Below are 22,784 nucleotides of genomic sequence, written 5' to 3' on the forward strand. Positions count from 1 at the left end.
CCATGGTCAAAATGTTTATCTTACATGTGTCTTTGTACAGAGTTTTGTACTCTTTCAATAAATTGCACAATTCCAGTAGAAGTGTGTCAAATTCGCTGTTACACTTCTTTATTCCTTCCTCAAATAATTTATGTTTCTCTTTTTCTACACTTTCCTTTACAGTTTCTACCTTTGTTTGCTCAAAATTTCCAGAAATATATTTACAAAGTGTATCCAATTGGCCTAAAGAATCTTTGTTGGCTATATTACAACTGGGAGCTATTGATTTCAAAACTAGAATTGAATCATCAATCGCTTTATAGGCTTGTGAGCTATAATCAATTATTTTCTTGATAGATTCAAGCAATACCTCTGTTACATTTGATGGTGACCCAATAAACTGAGTGCCAGTGGAAGTGAACATGCTGGTATTGACCTCTGGTAGGTCTGTTTATGTCTCCATCTCTTTAAGCATAGTTTTTCCTGCATCATTTCTTACCAGTGGCATTTGTTCTGGAGCCTTTAGCTATGTTGGTTGCTCTATTTGTGTTCCAGATTCCATCTTTTTCTCTGAATCTGCTGCCGGTTGCTCTTTGTTTCCTATTGCCAGTTGCTCTTTTTTTCCTGTTGCCGGTTGCTCTTTGTTATCATATTTATCTGTGGTATCCTTATCTACCACTATGTTGATTTTTTGAGTATCAACATTCACAGTATATAGGACTTCAGGATTAGGATTATTATCCTTTGTGTCCATGCTTTCAGCTGCCGGTTGATCTTCTACAGTTTTTGTTTTTACCAGTGGAGTATTTAAAGGAGGTGGGGGTAAGTTGTCTCTAATCTTGATACTTGGTGGTCCACCAACTTTACCTTTCCCTTTGTCCTTTTGATATACCAAAATGGGCTTGGGATTCCTATATTCTTCTTGTTTTTCTTTTTCAACCAAGAATATATCCCAACCATTTTCTGTTTCCTCTAAAACTTTAGTAACTCTACTTGCCATTAGTGATATTTGTCGATGTGCAGTGGAAAAAACTGTCCGGTTGGCCTGAGCTATCAAATCATCAATTTCCTTACGTGAGTTGACCGAGTAAACTGCAAGTAATTTTTCTATTTTAATTTTCTTATCCAACTCAACTATTCCTTGCCTTCTAGCCTTAAGTCTTTTATATAATTCATCAGGAATTTCATTTAGGACTTGCATCAAAAACTTTTTATACATGTCCATGTGTAATATAACACTTTCCTAGACTTGCCCTTTCTCATCATCTGATAGGGTGTCATAGATTTTCCCTATGTTTTTCAATTTACCTTCTAGTGTGATCTCATTCAGTAATATGTCAAAAAGGGCAAAGTTAGTGTTTGTCTTCTTCTTCTTTTTGGGGGTCATCTTTTTCTTAGGTGTGGCTTTCTTAACTGGAGACCTCATAGCTTGTTGCTTCTCTCTTGTCCTTCTAGGTGAAGGAATGGATACCAGTGAGGGGTCTCTTTTCCTAACAACTCTTTTGAAAGTTCCTAACATATCTCCTTCTAAGGAGGTATCTACTGGTGATAGATGAGTTTCAAGCTATTGGGCTGCCAACTCTTCTTCTGTTATGTCAATTTTCTTTAATACATAATCTTTTATGGCTTTTTCTTGCCTGGTTCCTTTCCTCACAAATGCCTCAACTTTCTTTACTCTCTTTTTAGATTGAATTTGACTTTCGATGGTCTCAGCACTACCAAATACTTCTTCCTTTGGTTCATTGGGGGCTTCCAGAAGTGCTTTAGCTTAAGTTTCCACTATGTGGTCATCTATTTCATACCCCATCTTTGTAACCCAGATTGTTCTTGGGATGACTGCTTCCATCCAGATCTCATCCTTTTTTATTACAAAGCATATATCATTGTTATATTTGTTGACAATTTCCTATGATAGTCTGATCCTTTTATTCATTGTGACCTTTAGTGCTTGAAAATACTCATTGATATTCTTTTCTCTGTTTTCACCCATGTTGTTGAACAAGTCAGACAATTGTTTTCCTACCGGTATGTCAAATCCAAAATCCTTGTTGCCTATACTGGGAGCTTGTTTGGTTATATGTAGCATTAAACATACAAGTAGATTTCCAAATCTAAAGGTTCCTTTCTTATCCTTCTTGATTTTTGCTAAGTTGTCAATTAACTCATCTTTTAACCATTCACATATATCAATTTTTACATTATCCTTAACCATGTCATAAGCACTTTTTATGCATAAACTGGAAACAGAGTTAAGCCTATTTGCATGAGTTGCTTTGTAACCTAGAATCATGCTAATGAATCTCACATTTGTATCGGTCACATCATTAACCCTCAATGATCTTTTGTCGGATGTTGCACCAGTTAATTTCATTACTAGGTCATTGGAGACCTTCTTGGTTTTGTCGGGTCTGGTACCGGTGGAAGGTAACCCTATTACTGCTTTCACAGCTACCTTTGTAATTTTATGCACTGAGTCAAGCCAAAAGAATGAGCCATGTACCCTTCTAAGAACTATCATAACCACTTCCTTGGGAAATTCAGGAATGCAGAGGATTTCAGTGAATCCTAGGGTTTCAACAATTTTATGTTCAGGTTTCACATTTCCGGCATTGTCACATATAACAGATTTATACATGTTTTTGATTTCTTCATCACCTAATTCCTCTATGTTGCAATGAATGTACATTCTAGGGTCTTCTACATAAACAACACCCTTTGGAATTTGGGAAAAAGCACCTATGTTGTCATCTTTCTTAGCTACCTCGGGAACTAGCTCAAACACAAGCCTAGGTCATTTTATAACCTCGACTACTATAGGGTTTGCTACGAATTTAGGTGTAGAGGAGGATGCCATGATGATAAATACCTTTTTCTGCCTTTGGATGGATTGATTGTTGAAGTGCTTTGCCTCTTTTCTCGGAATGCCTTAGCTCGGAAATCTTTGCACTCTTTGAAAGTTTGAATTCACGGTGAAATGAAATGGAGCCAAAAACCCTATTTTATAAAGTCTTTTCTGCTACCTACCACATTAATTGTTTGTCAGCAATGTATTAACTCAACTTTATTTGCCGGTAATGAAGGATTTTCAACTTCTTTTCTCTAACCGAGAGAATAATAGCACATGTGTCAATAAATTGCCAAACCCTCAAGATAATTTTCTTCAATTTGATGAAGAACATCCTGCCAGTGGAGCATTGCTCTGTCCTGCCGGTGGAGCATCATATTGTCCTTCCGGTGAAGCATTTGTTGGTTCTACCAGTGGAGGAGTAACCCCAATATTTAGATCACCTTTTCTAATCCATTGCTTTGAAAATTCTTGCTTAACCTCTTCAACCTTTTCTTTACCTTTCAAGCTAGTACTTTTGTTATCTGCCGGTGTACCTTTACTTCTACAGAATTTAGCAATATGCCCAATCTTGTTACATGCATAACAAGTTACATTATTTTTCTGAATAGCTTTCCCATAACCTATGCCAGTTTGTGTTCTACATTTATTTGATAAATGACCAAATCTTCCACAAACATAACATCTTACATTCATTCTGCAATTTTCAGAGTTATGACCAATTTTGTTGCATTTGGTGCATTGACTGGTGGGAGGATTGATGTTCTGATAATTCCTAGATCTACATTCATTTGCCCTATGACCATATTTATTACAGTTAAAGCATTTTCCATTGAATTTGTAAGTATTAGAGGGTCTTACCGGTTTGCTTTGATCCTGGGTATTTGTAGTACCGGAGCTTTCTCCAACTTCAAATCCAACTCCAGAAGTGTCACCTTTGGGTTTTTGATTCTTCAATAAGGTACCAAGTTCTTTTGAGTTTTTCTTGAATTTTTCTTTGTGTTGATTTGTAGTTTCCAATTCCCTTTCCAAGATCTCTTTTTGTCTCATTAGTTCATTCGAGTCATTCTGAGTGTGCATCAGATCTGTCTTCAACATGTCATTTTCATAGCTAAGTCTTGTGTTCTCATTTGCTGCATCACTTAGTCTTCTGATCAATTCTTCTTCATTCTTCTTTCTGTCCTCAATCTCTTTGCAGAATCTCATAGTCATATCCTGCATTTCATTTCTTGTTGTCATGATCTCTTGTTTCAATTTGCTTATCATATCATTTAGTGATTCCTTTTCATCATTTTCATTTTGCAATTTTTCACAAAGTTCTCTTTTCTTGTTTCTTGTAACAGTAAGATTTTCTTGAAGTTCCTGAATAATGTCCTGAGCTACTTTTAAATCATCTTCTAATTTGATATTTTTCAACTTCTTTGCATCATAGTCAGTAAGAGCTCCTTCAAGTTGCTTCATCAGATTTTCCATCTTTACCAGTGTCAAGATCTTCCTCAAGTTGTTAGGCTTCTGAAAATAGAGGACCAAGCTCTGATACCAATTGTTAGGGTTCCCACAGATACTGAGAGGGGGGGGTGAATCAGTATCTGACCGGTAATGAAATTTTCTTAAAACTGAATATGAAGAATATAAAGTAATAGTATACTGGTATGCAAGAATTAATGCAAATAACAGAATCAAAAGCATCCACATGAAAAGAACACCATAACACAAGATGTTTAATGAGGAAACCTGGTGTGGGAAAAACCTCAGTGGGATTTGTGACCCACAATATTCACTTACTGGCCAATAAGAGAATATTACTTACAATAGGGGCCTGCACATGCAGGAAGGCCAATTGCCTAGAGCTCACTGCTCAATAAGAAGTCACACTAACTTACAATGAGGATTTACACAAATCCAATATTATGTACTGCTTTACAATAGCATCTTCAATGCTAGATTCAGTACCGGTTCTTGCTCTGTTCTTTACATATACCCTTGACCTACAATTCACACATTAGGTCTACCTTATAATTTATTTATTGCTTTTCTATCCATATCCTACAAATGCCTACAATGATCTCTTTTATATACAAGAGTCATTTTACAATTTGCCAAGACAGCTTACAATGATAAACAAAATATTACATATCAAAAATCCTGTCGGCCTCTGTGCCGGTATACATATTTCCTTTTGTGCCAGTGTACATCTTCTATTCCGATGCTGGTGTAGATTGATTTTGTTGATGTCAGAGCACTATTTTGTTTGAGTAATACTTTGCCGGTGCCATAGGATTGCAAGGTTTCCTGAGTAATGCTTTGCCAGTGCCATAGGATTGCAAGGTTGCCATCAATGAAAAAACCTTCAATCACACACAATGTCTCATTCGAGTGTCCATATGCCAACATTGGTTACAATCTGAAAGATGTCTGCTAAAATCATATTCAGACTCTGCATAAATTTGTTCCTGTCATTTAAAGTTGCCTCAATCAGCTGGATCACACCGGTGAGATAGTGCATTTGCTGCTTCGGTGATCGCTCTCCTTGTATTGTTGCCTTAGATAATTCTCCTCTCTGAGTAATCAAATTATCTAGCCTTGGACCAAGTTTTTCCTTTAATTCCTCGACATTAGACCTTATTCTTCCCTTCTCTTTCTCAAGCTTTTCTAACTTTTCCTCAAAAACTGTGATTTCTTGCCAAAAAACTGATATAAGTCCGGATGAACGTATAATATTGTCCGCAATGTCATCAATTTATTTCTATATCTTCTTGATCTCCTCATCAATGTCCTCAGCCAAATAGTGAGGTTTACATGCTTCCCTATATAGCTCCTTATACTCCAAAATTGTAGAATTGAGTACCGATAAAAGTGTATCGACATGATAGGTACATTTTTTTATGGTGTTTTAAAATAATGTATTCTTCTCTTTTTCAACTCTCTCCTTTATGGTATCCTCGTTTACCTTATCTATAGTTATTACATTATCATAAATGAATGTGGACAATGTGTCCAATTTACCTAAAGAATCCTTAATGTGATCTATCTGACATGTAGGTGCAATAATTTTCAAGATAGGTAAAGTGTTATCAATTTCCTTAAAAGCCAATGTATTGCAATCAGTTATCCTCTTAACGGAATCTAAAAGTACCTTTGTTATGTTAGTGGGTCTAAATTCACTTATAGATGTACTCAGTTCAGCTGTAGCTTTCATCTTGATAGATGTCTGACCAATCACCTTCACTATATCCTCTTTTCTTCCATCAGATGTGTCCATTTTAGTTACATTTTCTTCTGGTGGATCTGTCTGTGTTTTTACCTCAACCTTTAATGTTTTCTCGAATTGTTTTGGTGTCTCTGTAATTGTTGGTTTCTCAGTCTCAGCATGAACCTCTACCTCGGTTTGTTTCTCTGAAAGTTCTACTATTGGTTTCTCATATTACGGTGGCCCTGTGCTAGTACCTTTGTCCTCTGTAGGTTTTTCAGTCTCTGTCAATTGCTCTATTTGAGTTGGTATCTCATTTTCCTGAGAGTCAACTATTTGTGCCGGTTTCTCTAAAATCTTGCTATTATCAATATTATTTATCTTAACCCTTGTAGTTTCCTTGTCCACAACAATGTTTACCTCCTGAGTATCTATATTCATTGTAAACAATATCTCAGACTCTGGATTAGTATTATGAAGAGTTATACCTTCAGTATCAATAACCAGTGGATCTTTTGTGTGTACCGGTGGTGTATCCAAAGGTGGTGGTGGAAGATTATATGTAACCTTTATGTTTGGAATACCACTAACTTTGCCTTTACCCTTGTCCTTTTGATTTACTTTGAATTTCTTTTTAGGTCTGCTCCTTTCCTCTTGCTTTTCCTTTTCTACAAAGAATATATCCCATTTGTCTGCAGTCTCATCTGTAGTTTCTTTTACCCTTCCATCCATCAGGCTCACTTGTTGGTGTCCACTAACAAATACTAATCAGTTAGCTTCAGAAATAAGTTCATCTATTTCTTCTTTAGAGTCTACCAGATGTGCAGCTAAGAGTGATTCAACTTTCAACTTTTTATCCAATTCCATCACAGAGAGCCTTTTGGCTTCTAGTCTCATGTATAGATCTTTTGGAATCTCATCAATCATTTCTATCAACACTTTCTTATAAATGTCTAAGTGCAAAATAATACTTTCTTCATTTGTGCTTTTGTCAGAATCATTGGAAGAAATATACCATTTATTTACATTAGATAGACTACCTTCCTCTATAATCTCATTCAATAGATCACTCAATGTGGGGGTAACTGGTGTCTGTTTCTTCGTAGGAGTAAGTTTCTTCTTTGGTTCCCTAACTACCTGTTGTTTCTTCCTTAGTGTTCTTGTTTTCTTAGGTGAAGGAGAGTGTACCGGTGAGGGTTTTCTCTTCCTTTCTACTCTTTTAAACTCAACAATCTTACGACTATCAGTATCGAAGGATGTTACAACCAGTGAAACATGTGCTTCAGGTTGTAGTCCTTCAAGCTCACTGGCTGATATACCATTAATGTTCATGACATTTTCTTTGATTTCCTTTACCTTCTTGGAGGCATCTCTAAAATTTTTTCTCTTTTGTTTGTCTGTTTTCTACATAGATATATTGCTCTCTATGGTTTCTGCATTTCCAAAGAATTTCTCATAAGGCTCTCTTGGTGCATCAAGTAGAGCTTTAGCATAAGTTTCCAGAACATGTAGATCTACCTCATAACCCATCTCCGTAACCCAAATAGGTCTAGGGCTTACTGCTTCCATCCAAGTTTCATCTCTCTTAATCACAAAACATATTTCCTTGTCATATTTTTCAACTATGCTCTCTGGTAGTCTCTCCCTTTCTCTCATCTTAGATTGAAATGTCTTGAAATAGTTTGTGATTTTCTTAATACTGTCAGTGCCCATACCAGTGAAAGCATCTTGTATATGTCTTCCTACCAGGATGACATAACCAAAATCCTTGTGACCTATGTTGGGTATCTCCTTGGTAAAGTACAACATTAGGCATACTAGAAGGTTTCCAAAATAGAAATTACTTTTCTTGTCTGCCTTAATCTTCTACAAATTGTCAATTAATTCATCCTTAAGACATTCACACACATCAATCTTAACATTATTATTCACCATCTCATATGCACTGTGAATACATAGGCTAGAAACAAAACTTAGTCTATTTGCATGATTTTCTTTGTAACCTAGTACTATACTGACATATCTTACATTGATATCCTTAACATCATTCACCCTAAGTGACCTATTATCATATGTGGCTCCGGTTAAATCCATAACTCCCCTATTAGGTATCTTCTTGGTTTTATCAGGCCTACTACCGGTTGAAGCTAAACTAGTAACTGCCTTAATTGAATCCTTGGTTATCTTGCAAACTGACTCTAACCACATGAATTAACCATGGACTCTACTTAATACAAGTCTGACAACTTCCTTTTGAAATTCAGGAATGTTCAAAATCTCTACAAAACCTAAATTTTGCACAATATTATGTTCAGGTTTAATCACTCCATTTCCATCAGTAATAACTTCATTGAATATATTCTTCAAATCCTTAGTCCCTAGGTTTTCTATGTTGCAATGTATGTAAATTCTAGGGTCTTCTGCAAACGCTACACCTTTTGGTATTTTCAAAAAAGATCCTACAAAGTCATCTTGTTTCGCAATCTTGGGATAATCTTGAATACGAGTCTAGGGCATTTGACATTTTCCACAATAGTAGGGTTCGAAATAAACTTTGGAACAGAAGATGAGGAAGCCATTTCAAAGAATAAATACCTCTAAACCAAAATTCTGAATGCTTGAAAATCACTTCATAGATTCACCTTAGAATTCCTTTGCTCAATTTCATGCTCTCTAATTGTTTGAATGCTCGGTGAGTTTAAAATAAGGGTTTCTAGATGCTTTATAGACAAAAGGTTCTTAAATTGCATTAAATGCTCACCGGTTAAGTGAAAACTTAACACATCCGCCAGTAAAGAAGAAATGTATCTTCTCACCATCAACCGAGGGTAGAATGCATGATCTTCAACTTGCTGCAATACCCCCTAAGGATTATTCCTTAGTTAAATGAAGAATCTCCTATCGGTGGAGGATTACTCGTTTCTAAAAGTGCAAAGATAGTTGTTAGTTCTAATACTTAATGTAAAGTACAGATGCCAATAGCTAACAAGATGAGAGTAGGGGTGAATCATGCAAACTTAAACCTCCATAAAATCAATAGATTCAACCTCGGTAACTTATACTTCAGCAACTTAACCAAAAACTATTAAACATGCAAACTTATGAACACAAAATCATAATAACACTCATAACACCAGATTTAACGTGGAAACCCAAATAGGGAAAAACCACTGTGGGATTTCGGACCCACTAAGAAATATACTCTTCTAGAGTATGCTTGGTTAAAAGCAATCCTATTAAAGATTACAAACACATTGCTAGATGTGACCCGGTTAAGGGATTTCCTTCAGATCTGTTAGGATCTTCACTTTGTTAGAAGTGACCTTGTTAAAGGATTTCAAATACTCACTTAGAATGTTACCTTGCTAGAGGGTTTACATATAAGACTATTAAGTCCACTCGGTTAAGAGATTTTCTGTCACTTACAAAATAATAGTAATAAAATCTATCTGCAACTTCACATCTAAAATGCTAAAGCAAATTCTTATTTGCTCAAAACAATCTAGTCATAGGACTTATCTTGTCCCTCTGCTGGGCTCTCTACTCTATTATTCAAACAAGTCTTCAAGCTTCTGTGCTCGGTAATCACTATGTAGCATCCCTGTGCATACACTTGCCCACATACATTGTTTATTAATAATTCCTTATTTATAAACAATTGCTAACCGCTAAATCTCCTTGATCACATTTCCCATGATCAATCTTAGCCATCAGATCTTCAAACTTGACTAGGTTCAATGTATCCTTCCGATCTGAATACATTTTACCTTACCTTGGGACTTGCATTCCCATCTTGGAACTTGCATAAGGTTATTGTGGTTCAATCTGTGTTGTAGATCTTCTTGCTGATTTTCCTTTGCCATAGATCCTTAACAAACTTCATATACAACATACCAATCATTTATACATTTCCAGTTGATCATTTTCCTTCACTAATTAATGCTTTTATCCATCCCATGTGCACTATCATAACTCGGTTGCAACTCGGTAAATACTAAACTTTACTCGGTAGACATTTCGCCCTCATTAACCGATATCGATAACCTTAGGGTTTACGGACTAGGTTCATTGCTTGGTTGCATAGTATAGTATTAACCTTACAATCAACAACATATGTAGGATATCAAAACAATCTAAACATCATGATCTCATCATTGTCTAACTCGGTAATAGTTGTCCATTGAATAACTCATTCCTCCCTTTATTCATCACATTCTTTCTGTGTCTTTTACCGACATCTTAATTCTCTTCTAATCAATCTTCTCAAGATATGGCAACATCATACTAAATCAAATAATCAATCTCTTGACATAAATGACAAAATAATGTTATAAAGATAGTTCTCATCCTTCTTCAGTTATACCAATAATCTTCAACAAACTTCTCAATATCCTTATTGAATATCAACAATCTTTCTTACTGTAATGCCAACAATAGTTTCATTAGTTTTCTGATCACTCTTCTTAATCCATTATTTTGAAAATTATTTCTTTACTTCATCTACCTTTTCTTTGCCCTTGAAACTAGATACTTTGTTGTTCGTCAGTGCATTCTTGCTTCTACCGAATTTTGTAATATGTCCAATCTTGTTACATGCATAACAAGTTACATTATTCCTCTGAATAGCATTTCCATATCCTTGACCAGTTTGTCACCTGCATTGATTAGATAAATGCCCAAATCTTCCACAAACATAACATTTCACATTCATTTTGCAATTTTCTGAATTATGATCAACTTTGTTGCATTTGGAACATTGACCAGTGGGTGAGTATGAATTTTGATTATTTCTAAATCTACACTGATTTGCTCTGTGACCATACTTGTTGCAATTAAAACATTTCCCATTAAATTTATAAGCAATAGGTTGTCTTACCGATTTGTTGTGATCTTGATTACTTGTAGTATGAGAACTTTCTCCAAGTTCAAATCCAAGTCCATTTGTATCTCCATCAGGTTTCTATCTTTTAAGCATGTCATCAAGTTATTCTAAAATTTTCTTGAATTTATCTTTGTGTTTATTTGCAATAGCCAATTCATTTTCCAGAATTCCAACTTGTCTCGCAAGCTCAACTTTATCATGTTGCATGTGAATCAGATCTGTCTTAAGCATATCATTTTCATGACCAAGTCTCAGATTTTCATTTCTAGCATCATTAAGTCTCCTAGTCAAATCTTCTTCATTCTTCTTCCTATCTTCAATATCCTTACATAACCTCATAGTCATATCTTGCATTTCATTCTTCATATTACTATTTTCTTGTCTTAACTTATTTGCAATGTCTCTAAGAGTCTCTTTTTCATCATCATTTTACATCTTCTCATGAATTCCTTTCTCTTATTTTTGTGTTATAACTAGGTTCTCCTGAAGTCCTTTAATGAATTCCTTGGCAATTCTCAGATCATCTTCAAGTTTGATATTCTTCAATTTTTCTGCATCAAAATCTTCAAGAGCTCCTTCCAACTATTTTCTTAAGTTCTCCATCTGTACCAGTGTCAGAATCTCCCTCAAGCTGTTAAGCTTTTGCAAATAGAGGACTAGGCTCTGATACCAATTGTTAGATTCAATGTTAGTCCCAAAGACACTGAGAGAGGGGGGGTTGAATCAATGTCTAACCGATTTACAGAATATTTAAGCTTATTTATAACTTCGCATCCCAAAATAGTGTACCGGTAAATAAGAATTAATGTAATAAACAGAAATAATAGAGACAACATAGAAACACACCATAACACAAGATATTTAACAAGGAAATCCGGTGTGGAAAAAACCTCGGTGGGATTTGTGACCCACAATATTTACTCACTGGACAATGAATAAATACTACTTACAATGAGGGGCCTGCACATGCAGGGAGGCCAATAGCCTAGAGCTCACTGCTCAATAAAGAATCACACTGACTACAAAAGTGGATTATCAAATCCAATACAATGCACTACTCAAAACAATATCTCTAATGCCAGGTTCAGTATCGGTTTAAGCTCAGTCAATAACCAAAACCTTCGTTGTCAACTATATTACCTTATACAATAAAATTGTCTTCTCACACACATATCATACAACTCCTATCTCTCTCTCATATCAAAATGACCTATAAGATCTCATACATAAATGACTCTTTTACAATATACCATGTCATCTTACAAAAGATAATTACATTTTCAAAAGAATTCATATAAACAAAACTTTATCCCATGTCGGTTGGAGTGTTGGTATGCTTGTTGCCGATGTAATTTGAATGTTGGTGTCTGCCGGTGTATGAAGTTTGTGATGCCAGGCATGTAGAAACCAATTGTCGGTCAGTTCCCAGTTGGTTGCCATCAATGACAACATCAACTATTCTCATAAGAGTGTAGAATGCCAACATATTATGAACATAGAGAAGTTGAGGAAGCAGTTTTGTTGTATTTGGATATTTATAAGAAAGCCTTGTTAGAAATTGAAAATCAAATACCGACACAATTATTTGAAAAATTAGATGCTAGAAGATTATCAGCAATGGAGGAGGACAAGCATATAAAGATTCAAGATTTGCTAAATACTTGTGCATCCTTTACTCCAGAGGAGTTGGATAGGACTCTTGAGGTTGCAGATAGAAATATTTTTCTCAACAAGCATAGAATAGTAATTCTTATGTTAGGTAGGGTTAATGAGATAGTCAAGGATACCCACAAGGCATGGGTTTAGTCTTTTGCTACAAACCCTAGTTTTTATACTTCATCGAAGGCTAAAAAAAATTCTATAGATATGTCGGTTGAAGGGAAAGGTAAAGGTATAATGGGCACCACATCTACAATTTTGAAAAGTATTAAGATATTAGATATTAAGCCCCCGGTAGTAACTAAAGTACAGGCAAATGTTGAGATACCGACAAAATCAAAGTGTAAAGGTTGCAAGTGTATAGGTTACTAATGCTAAGGACAATAGTCCTTTGGATGTGAATTTATAGGTTGAGGTCATAGTTAATAAGGAGGAACTGGTAGTAATTTATATTGCACCAAGTGGCGAAGCCACCGGTGCAAGTGAGGAAGCCATAAAAGTTAAACCACTAGAAGAGAAGAAAGGGGAATCCAATAGGGAGCCAGTAGTGAGCCCATGATTGTTGTCAATTGACACCACCTAGGTTGAAAAGAAAAGCATAACCGAGATGAGTTCTACTAAGCTCATGATGATGGTTGCACATAAAATGATAAAGGAAGGATCTATGGATAAAGGAGTTATTGATCAATCTATCCCAATTTTGCATAGACTTGTCCTGGAGTGCAAATTTGATAAAGAAGCAAGCCCATTTGAGAAGCTTAAAATAATCATAGAGCACATTTCAAAAGACTTTCATTCTTTACAATAGATATCAAACTGACAGGCACTAGAAAGGTTTACACAGGCTAAGAGAGCAACATTTGATTAGATGATTGAGGCAGAGAGGAAGGAGATTAATGATAAGCTGAAGTTGGTTTATAATGCATTAAGGCATTGTACTAATATCTATAGAGTATGTTGTAATATAGGTTTATTTTCGGTAGATTTAGATAAAAGGATTAAGGATACTCAGGAGGAGATTGTAGGTATAGTCAATTCTTTTGATGAATAATATTGTTTGACTACATCTATTGATGGTTAGATTTTGGTTTTGGAAGCTCAAGTTTTATCTTTTGAGAGGGATAAAGATAAAATTATAAGGAGAGCTAGAGGTCTTAGAGGATTGGTAAGTCCTCAGTTGGATTCATTAAGTGTACATAAGAAGGAGTGTATAGATATGGTTGGTAAGCCCACACCGACAGAGCTAAATGAGAAAGAGTCATATACCCATATGCTTAATGGACTTATATTTGTTTCTCGTACACTCAAATCAGGTTGGGATACCTATCTAGAGCTTTTGGAGAAAGCCTATCTGAAAATTTTCAAATATATTCAGCTCTGGTAAGGTATTTTGGGACATTCATTATACAGTCTTTCATTTTTTCATCCCCATTTTTTTAATTCTTGGCATTGATGTCAAAGGGGGAGTATAGGTGAAAAATATATTCTTGGCATAGGGAGATATGGAGGTATGGAGTATTTTGTATTGATCATGACCACAGATGGATATTCAGCTCAGGGGGAGTAGTCTCCAAATGAAACCGACAAATAGAAAGAATTATCATTTTTCACATGAGTGTTGTCATCAATGCCAAAGGGGTAGATTGTTGGCAATTGACACTCAATTGGTTGGTTTCAATATGTTGTCATTGATGGGAATATGTTCCGGCTTCATTTTTGGTTTAGTAGTATACCGATAGACACTTCATCGGCACCGACACTAGCACCAACATGTATCTTCATCGGTTAGAAGGAATTATCTGGGTATCGACATTGCAGGCTAACATGGTTCACATTCAAGTTATCCATATTGGAGGCCGACATCATTTTGGGAGATCCGACAATCAACAATTGATTTTGATATTTATGTATATTTACTATTGAGTTGACATGTATACTCATATTTTAATTATCTTTGTAAGCCAACATAAGGCATGATGGATTGTAAAGGGGTATATAGGTCAGTTGATTAGATCATTTTATATGATATGGATATGTAAGGTTATGGAATATAGTGGAGATGCAAAATATATGAGAGAGATCATATATGTGAGGATATTTATGTAAGAGGTTATTCTGGTAAGGGTTTAGGGTTTCAGACTAGAACAAACAAAGCTTAACTGGAACTGTATTCAGGCATAAGAGATGCTATCCTTGAGGTTCAATAATTTCTTCGGATTATAGTCTGGATTTTTGTGTAGTCAGTGAGGCTCCTTTTGTGATTGAGCAGTGTGCTCTATGCTGAAAGCCTTCCTGCAAGTGCAGGCCCCTCTATTTTGTAATATCTTTTTATATGGTCAGTGGATTGATATTGTGGGTCACAAATCCTAGTATGGTTTTTCCTCTTTGAGTTTTACCACGTATAATTCTTTGTGTTATGGTATTTATTTGTGTGATTGGCTTATTGGTTGCTTTACTTCTTTCAATCTTATATGTATCGGTATATCGATTGGTGAATGCATGTTTTAATAAGGATAAATTTGATCATTTTGGTAGAACACTGATTCACCCCCCCTCTCAGTATTCTTGGATTCCAACACTTCCATCACTAGATTTAGGATTTTTCCAAAGTTATAGATTGGACCTGATTTATTATAGAAGGAAAGGGGGAAACAAGAGGTTTATTATGAATGGCTAACCAATCTTAGGTAGATAATTAACAAGCCATGATGAGAATGGGTAAATTTATTATGGATGGATAGGCTATGAGTATGTGAAAAGTAAAGTGGAAAAGGGATTGAATCCTAAAGGAGGGAGGAACAATGTCTCTACACATGGCGCCGGTAACCCAGTTTTCACCATGGTACTTGCCTAGGGTGCTACTGAAGTGGTTTTCACCATTGGACAGATTTATTTCTCTTTACTTCTATTTTTATTTTTCAATTTTGTTTGTGTCACAAGGCACCTCTTTGCCAAGTTTTCACCAAGTAATGATTTTTTTGTATTTTTTATATTTTTTAATTTTTTTGTATTTTTTGGATTAGGATATTCTAAAAAGCTATGTGTAAAACTTGCAAAGGTGCATGTTGTTAATCAGATCTTCTAAAGGTTCTCCATCTGGTGTTGAGAGTTGATATGCACCTGATCCATAAACTATTGTGATGACATAAGGAACAAGCTAATTGGGCTCAAATCTTCCTTTCTTTTCTCGGTCTTGTTGGCTCTTAGGATTCTCCCTCCATACGAAGTCACCCACCTCAAATGTGCGAGGATTTACCATATGATTGTAGTTGTGTCATTCCTTGACTAAATGATATGTTGCTCCATTGATTGTCTTCCTCGATGAAGGAACTGAAGTAGAATTACTAATGTGTGAACTATGTAGGCCCATATATGTGTCACCTAAAGAAGTTTGGGCATCCTTGACAACAAAGTCCTTCGAGGAAGTTCCATTAAAGGTCCATTGATGTGATGTATCACTAAAAAAGGATGGATGTATGGAACAATTAGATGAGGAATGAAGGATTATGATTGTGAAAGGAAGTGAAAGTAGAATGGCATGATGGAGACTTGGGATCAACAAGTATTCTTTTTGACTTGAAATTTTAGAAATTTTGCCCCTAGTTATTTTGATATTAGGGGAGATCATCTCTTGTTATTTTTTCTTCATAGGATTTTTACCCTTGACTTTGATTTTTGTAGAGTCTAATAGCTTTTGATTTTGATTTGGACTAAAGGACTTTTCTTTATTTTTTACTTTTAGATTTTTCTTTTCAAAGCTTGATTTTTCATCTCGAATGAGTAAGTGATTTTGTGATTCTTGTTGATCCAAGTCTAGGAGAGGAGTGGAAATGGAATGAGTGGATGAAATGGTAAGGCTATAGGAGTTCTCAAGAGGGTTGGAAATATATTCAATAGATTCTTTGTTGGAACCACTCTTAGGACTATTGATATCAAGAGCTGCTTGCACCACTAAAGGAGATTTGCATTCAAACTTAGTAGCCACAACACTAGGTGGTTCATACCCAATTCCTTGGCATTATAAATTGTGTGTAGGTTGCTCCTATCAACTAAATATCTTAGGAGATAGTGGGAGTTGATCAACATGAAAGATATGTTAGACAGATCTGATACTGGGAGAAAACTAAGAGGGGGGGTGAATTAGTTTTCACACAAGTATAACAATTAATGTAGATTATACACTTTATACTGGAGCACAAAGAAACCAACATAATGAAAGATAAAGAATGAAAGAAAAGTACACACAACACCAATATTTTAACATGGAAAACTTAGTAAAGGGAAAAACCATGGTGGGAAACCCTACCCATAATCAGATAATAGTTTTGCAGCACTATGTGAAATAATTACAATGGGGATTGCACTTGCAATTAGGCCAACCACCTAGAGTGCACTGTTCATCACAAAAGGGAAGTCTCACTGACTTACAAATACATTAGAATACAATATAGAAAGAATGAACTGTGGAAGTAGCATCTCCTAATGCTTGATACAGTTCCGATTAAGCACATATGTCTTCCTTGCAATACCAAATCCTTTACAACCTTCCACTAAATGATATATCATTGTTTGCACATAATATTTCTCTAATAATGTAGGCATAACCATCGATACCAAGATTACACAAATAAGTCACCTATAAATACAATTCATCAACCTTAATGATAAGGTCAGCTATAGCCTAAACCTATAAATCCATAATTACAAAAATTACATCACACAATATCACCAGACCAATATTATGATTTACATTACATAGAATGGACCTAATTGAAATTCCTAAACAATTACATCCACCAGAAATCATGCTAAGACCAATATCCAACACATTTCACCAATCAGTAGAAACCCTAAGTACAATAACATAGAATATCTAACCAGATCCAAATAGGACCATCATATCAGCATGCCAACCAATGTGAAGCCACCAAACAATTGGGACATGATCAAGAAGCACCTTCAGCATGTTAGGAATCATTTTCATAAGCCAGACCAAATTCACTTAACCAAATCATCAAGTATTTCCAATCAGTAAAGCTAATTGGGAACATAAGCGATAGCTTCCGGAGCACCAAATCAAATCATGAACCAACTGAATATGACAAGAAATGATCTCCCCCTTTGGCATTGATGGCAACACCGAATGTGAAAAACATCCAAGTGCCAGGGAATGCTAGCAATCTCCCAAAGATTGATCTAAAATATATCTCCCGCTTTGATTAACTAAAGAACACATGAACACCATCTCCCCAAAGATTAATTATTTTTCACATGAACACCATCTCCCCCTTTGACATTAGCGAAAAAGGACGGATACCAAACCAAGAATAAATTGAACCAAATAACTTACTACTCCCCCTGAGCAGCAACATCATCTCATCAACCCGGATCAGAAAATATGTCTGATAGGCTTACCGGATTGATGCATCCTTGCATCTCTAAGTCTCTTTCAGAGGGGTGGTTGTTCTGACCCAGAGGCAACTAAGAGGGGGGGGGTGAATCAGTTGTCTATTAATTTCAACCTAAACATAACTTAACCAAACTTGATACTTAATACCGGTAAACTAAACTTAATGCATGAAATAGAAAGAGAAAGAACATCCACAACACATAACACAAAGATATGTATGTGGAAACCCTGTAAGGGGAAAAACCATGGTGGGAAACCTTACCCACAATCAGATGATACTACTGCAGATAGTATGTGTGTACAAATGGGGTTTGCACATGCAGAAAGGCCAGCTGTCTAGAGCTCACTACTCAATCATAAAAATGGGAATCTCACTGACTACAATTGGATGATCAAATCCAATGATAATGTACTACTCAAAGTAGCATCTCCAATGCTGGATTTAGTATCAGTTAAGCTCTGATTATCTCCTTCAAACCTTCCTTGAATCTTTAAATGATGTCTGCATGAGTAGCTCTACTTATATTCACATATACCAAATATCACAACCTTACCATACCATATTACATACCATTACATAATCTCACAAATGAGATCTTACATATATACCAAAACCTAAGACCAAATGTGTAGGTCAGATCACTAAGAATATTACAATAAAATCAATTGCAACAAGTCAATATGCAATGCATCATGTCGGATCAATAATAATACTAATTGATTAAATCAACTCCACAACGTGCAGTGCTGATCTGGAATAGATAACGCATGCCAGTCCATAACCTAGACCAATGTTTTGGTAACTGCAAATATGTCAACCCGATTAGACCAATAACCAAATAATCAAAACCAAGTGTCCAAACCATGTCTTAGACATAACCAAGTGATCTCCAGATGATAACAAGTCATCCTTAGTGCCGGTGAACACAATACTGATGATTGTGCATAAGTCATTGAACTTGTCGGTGAACATAACCAAAGATCTCCAGAAGGATAAGTGTTGATAAGTGTTGACATCAATGACACAACCAATGCAACATATCCATAATACCAACAATGGTGACCCCTGATTCATCTTTGAGATATTCAAAAGTATCTTTAGGCAATGGTTTTGTTAGAATATCTGCAATATGTTCCTTAGTAGGCAGATAAACCAATATGACTTCCTTTGCTTCAATCTTTTCTTTCGAGAAATTATACCTTACAGAAATGTGTTTTGATTTGGAATGAAATACCAAATTCTTTGACATATCAATAGTAGTAGTATTATCACAGTGAATAAAAATATGCTCATCATAACTTACCCTTATATCCTTCAACATTTGTTTCATCCATAAAATCTGAGTACAATTAGTTGCAACAGCTACATATTCAACTTCAGTAGTAGATAATGAAGTGCATGATTGTTTCTTGTTATGCCATGAAACCAATTTCCTCCCAACAAAGAATGCACCACCTGTAGTGCTCTTCAATTCATCCACATCTCCTGCCCAATCAAAGTCTATATAGGCACATAGTCTGAAATCATCATCCTTTGGATACCATAACCCATAATTTGTTGTACCTGCCAAATATCTGAATATCCTTTTAACAACAATATCATGAGTTCCTTTAGGATCTTACTGAAATCTAGAAGCAATACAAATAACATTCATTATATTAGGTCTAGTCTGAGTTAAGTACAGTAATCCACCAATCATTGATTTGTATCTACTTGGATTTATTCTAGGAAATTCATCATCCTTTGACAATTTGCAGCCGGTTATCATAGGAGTACCGATAGGTTTAGAATTTTCAAGTCCGGATTTCTTAAGAAATTCCCTCACATACTTAATTTGACAAATGAAAATACCTTTATTAGTTTGAGTAATCTATAAACCTAAGAAAAATTTCATCTCTCCAATCATAGAAATTTCAAATTCATTCTTCATATCATCAGTGATTTCATACATAAACCTTCTTCTCCTCCAAAACTTATATCATCCACAAAGAATTGAAAGATCACTATGTCATCATGCTTAATATAATAATATAAGTTACTATCAGCATTACCTTTGCTAAAACTGAGCTTTGAAAGATATTTATCTTATCCAGCATACCATTCTATAGGGGCTTGTTTCAATCCATATAAAACTTTCTTCAATTTGCAAACCATTTCTTTGTCTTCTGATAAAGAAAATCCATCAGGCTACTCAATGTAGACTTCCTCTTCAAGATCTCCATTCATAAATGTACATTTGACATCCATTTGATATACCTTGTAGTTCTTCTGTCCAACATAGGCAAGAAATAGTCTTACTGCTTCAATTTTTGCAACTGGAGTATAAGTCTCATCATAATCAACTCCTTCTTCCTGTGAGTAACCTTTCCAAGAAAATCTAGAATTATTTCTCACAACTTGACCTTCCTCATTTAATTTATTCCGGAAAACCCATTTAGTTCCAATAACATTCTTATCTTTAGGCCTAGGGACCAATTCCCAAGTCTTATTCTTTTCTATCTGATCTAGTTCCTCTTCCATTTCTTTCATCCAATTCTCATATTTACTTTCTTCAATAAAATATTCCAGTTGAATTTGAGAAAACAAACATACCTCTTCAGTAGCTAGCCTTCTTCTTGTCATCACACCTTTCCTTTTATCTCCAATCATCTGATCTTCATAATGATTCAGCTTCACATACCTGGGAGTTTTTCAGATTTTCTTCACTATCTGATTCTTTCTGCCCTTCATCAATCATTGTGGAATTTTTTGATGTTACCAAAGCAATTGGATCTATGCTCTGAACTAATTCTTGCATTGCCAAATCTGATCTGACAAATTCATCTTCTGATCCATAATCATATGATCTGTTCTGATTATTACCTTGATCATCCACCTTGACATTTATGCTTTCCATAATCATATTCAATCTTTTGTTATAGGATCTGTATGCTTTTCTCTTAGTAGAATAACCCCAAAAATATACCTTCATCACTTCTAGGATCAAATTTTCCTAATGCATCATCTCTTCAAATGTAGCATTTACTTCCAAAAATTCTGAAATATCTGACAGTGGGAGTATGACCAAACCATAATTCATAAGGAGTCTTACCGGTATCACCTTTTAAGTGTACTCTAATGAAAGTATATACTACGGTATTAATAGATTCTCTCCAATAGATATTGGCCAATTTTTATTCCATCATCATTATTCTTGTAGCATCTAAGATAGTTTTATTCTTCCTTTACACTATTCCATTCTGTTGTAGGGTTCTAGGTGCAAAAAATTATCTTCTGATTTCACACTTCTCACAAAAGTTGTTGAACTCACTAGATGTAAACTCACTACCTTGATCTAATCTTAAACATTTTATCTTCAATCATGTTTCAGTCTCAACCATAGCTTTGAAAATTTTGAATTTCTCAAGAGCTTCCGATTTTTCTCTCAAAAATGCAATCCACATTATTCTATAATAGTCGTCAATAAGCAATATAAAGTATCTATCACCTTGCAAACTTTTAGTCCTTGCCGGTCCACATAGATCAGTATAAATAAGATGAATAATTTCATTAGATCTATCATGTATGCTTCTAAAAGAAGTTCCAACTTTCTTACCTATTTGACATTCTCTACATATCAAATTATGAGGTTTAACAATATTAAGAAAATCTTTGACAACTTGTGTTGAACTGATCTTCACTATGAAATCATAATTTACATGACACATCCTCTTGTGCCATAACCAGGTTTCATCAATCAGAGCAATCAAGTAGGCCTTCTCACCAGAGTTCAAATGAAATGTATTTCCTTTGGTCTGAGTTTCGAATGCAATCTCCAATCCAGATCTATTGATAATCTTGCATTTTCCATCTTTAAATTATAAATAAAATCCTCTATCCACCATCTTACCTACACTCAAAAGATTATGCTTCAATCCTTCAACATAATAAACATTATTAGTATTATCTTACCATCCAGAGATATTGTTCCTTTTCCTTTGATCCTACATGCCTTGTTGTCTCCAAATATGACTAGTCCACCATCAAATTCTTGCAGAGTTAGGAATTTCATCTTGTCACCGGTCATATGATGTGAGAAACCATTGTCTATAACCATTCATCCTTCTCTTCAATTTTAGCAGCTAAAGCCTTCTCCTCAGTATGAGTTGTATCAATGACTAGTTCCGAAGAATCATCCTTGATAGCAATAAAGACCTAATCTTTACCATAGCTGCCATTACCGGATCCACTTATAGGTTCATCATCAACATCATCAGTAATACCAAAATCATCATCACCAACATACTAACATGATTTATCCTTATTCCTTCTAAATCTAGGCTTGCTCTGATATTCTGGATTAGGCTTATACTACCTCATAAATCTTTCATGATTCCTAGTAGCTCTTTCAGGACATCTAGAAGAAAAATGACCAATCTTATTGCATGAAAAACATTTAAAAGGTACTTTTCCTTCATATTTACTTCCAATCAATCCTTTAGGGATTCTTCTAGAAATTAGGGATTCCAACTCTTCAAGTTGTCTATCTTCTCTCTCAATATCTTCCAAATCTTTAGCATATAAATCCTTCCAATCTATCTTCTGCTTATCGGAGGTAGATGCTTTAAATGTAGTTTCTATCTTAGTAGTACTCTGATCTCCAAGTTCCTCAAGCTCAAAAGCAGTCAATTTCCCAAGTAATGTATCTATAGTAACAAGGGTACTTGACATTGTTTGTAGCTCATTAACTATGATAGTTTCATCTTGTAAGCCAGAGGCAGAACTCTTAGAATCTTTGACACAACCTCATCCTCATTAACTGACCCACCACAACATTTG

The sequence above is a fragment of the Cryptomeria japonica genome, chromosome 4 (assembly GCF_030272615.1).
Source record: "Cryptomeria japonica chromosome 4, Sugi_1.0, whole genome shotgun sequence".
NCBI classification, from domain to species: domain Eukaryota; kingdom Viridiplantae; phylum Streptophyta; class Pinopsida; order Cupressales; family Cupressaceae; genus Cryptomeria; species Cryptomeria japonica.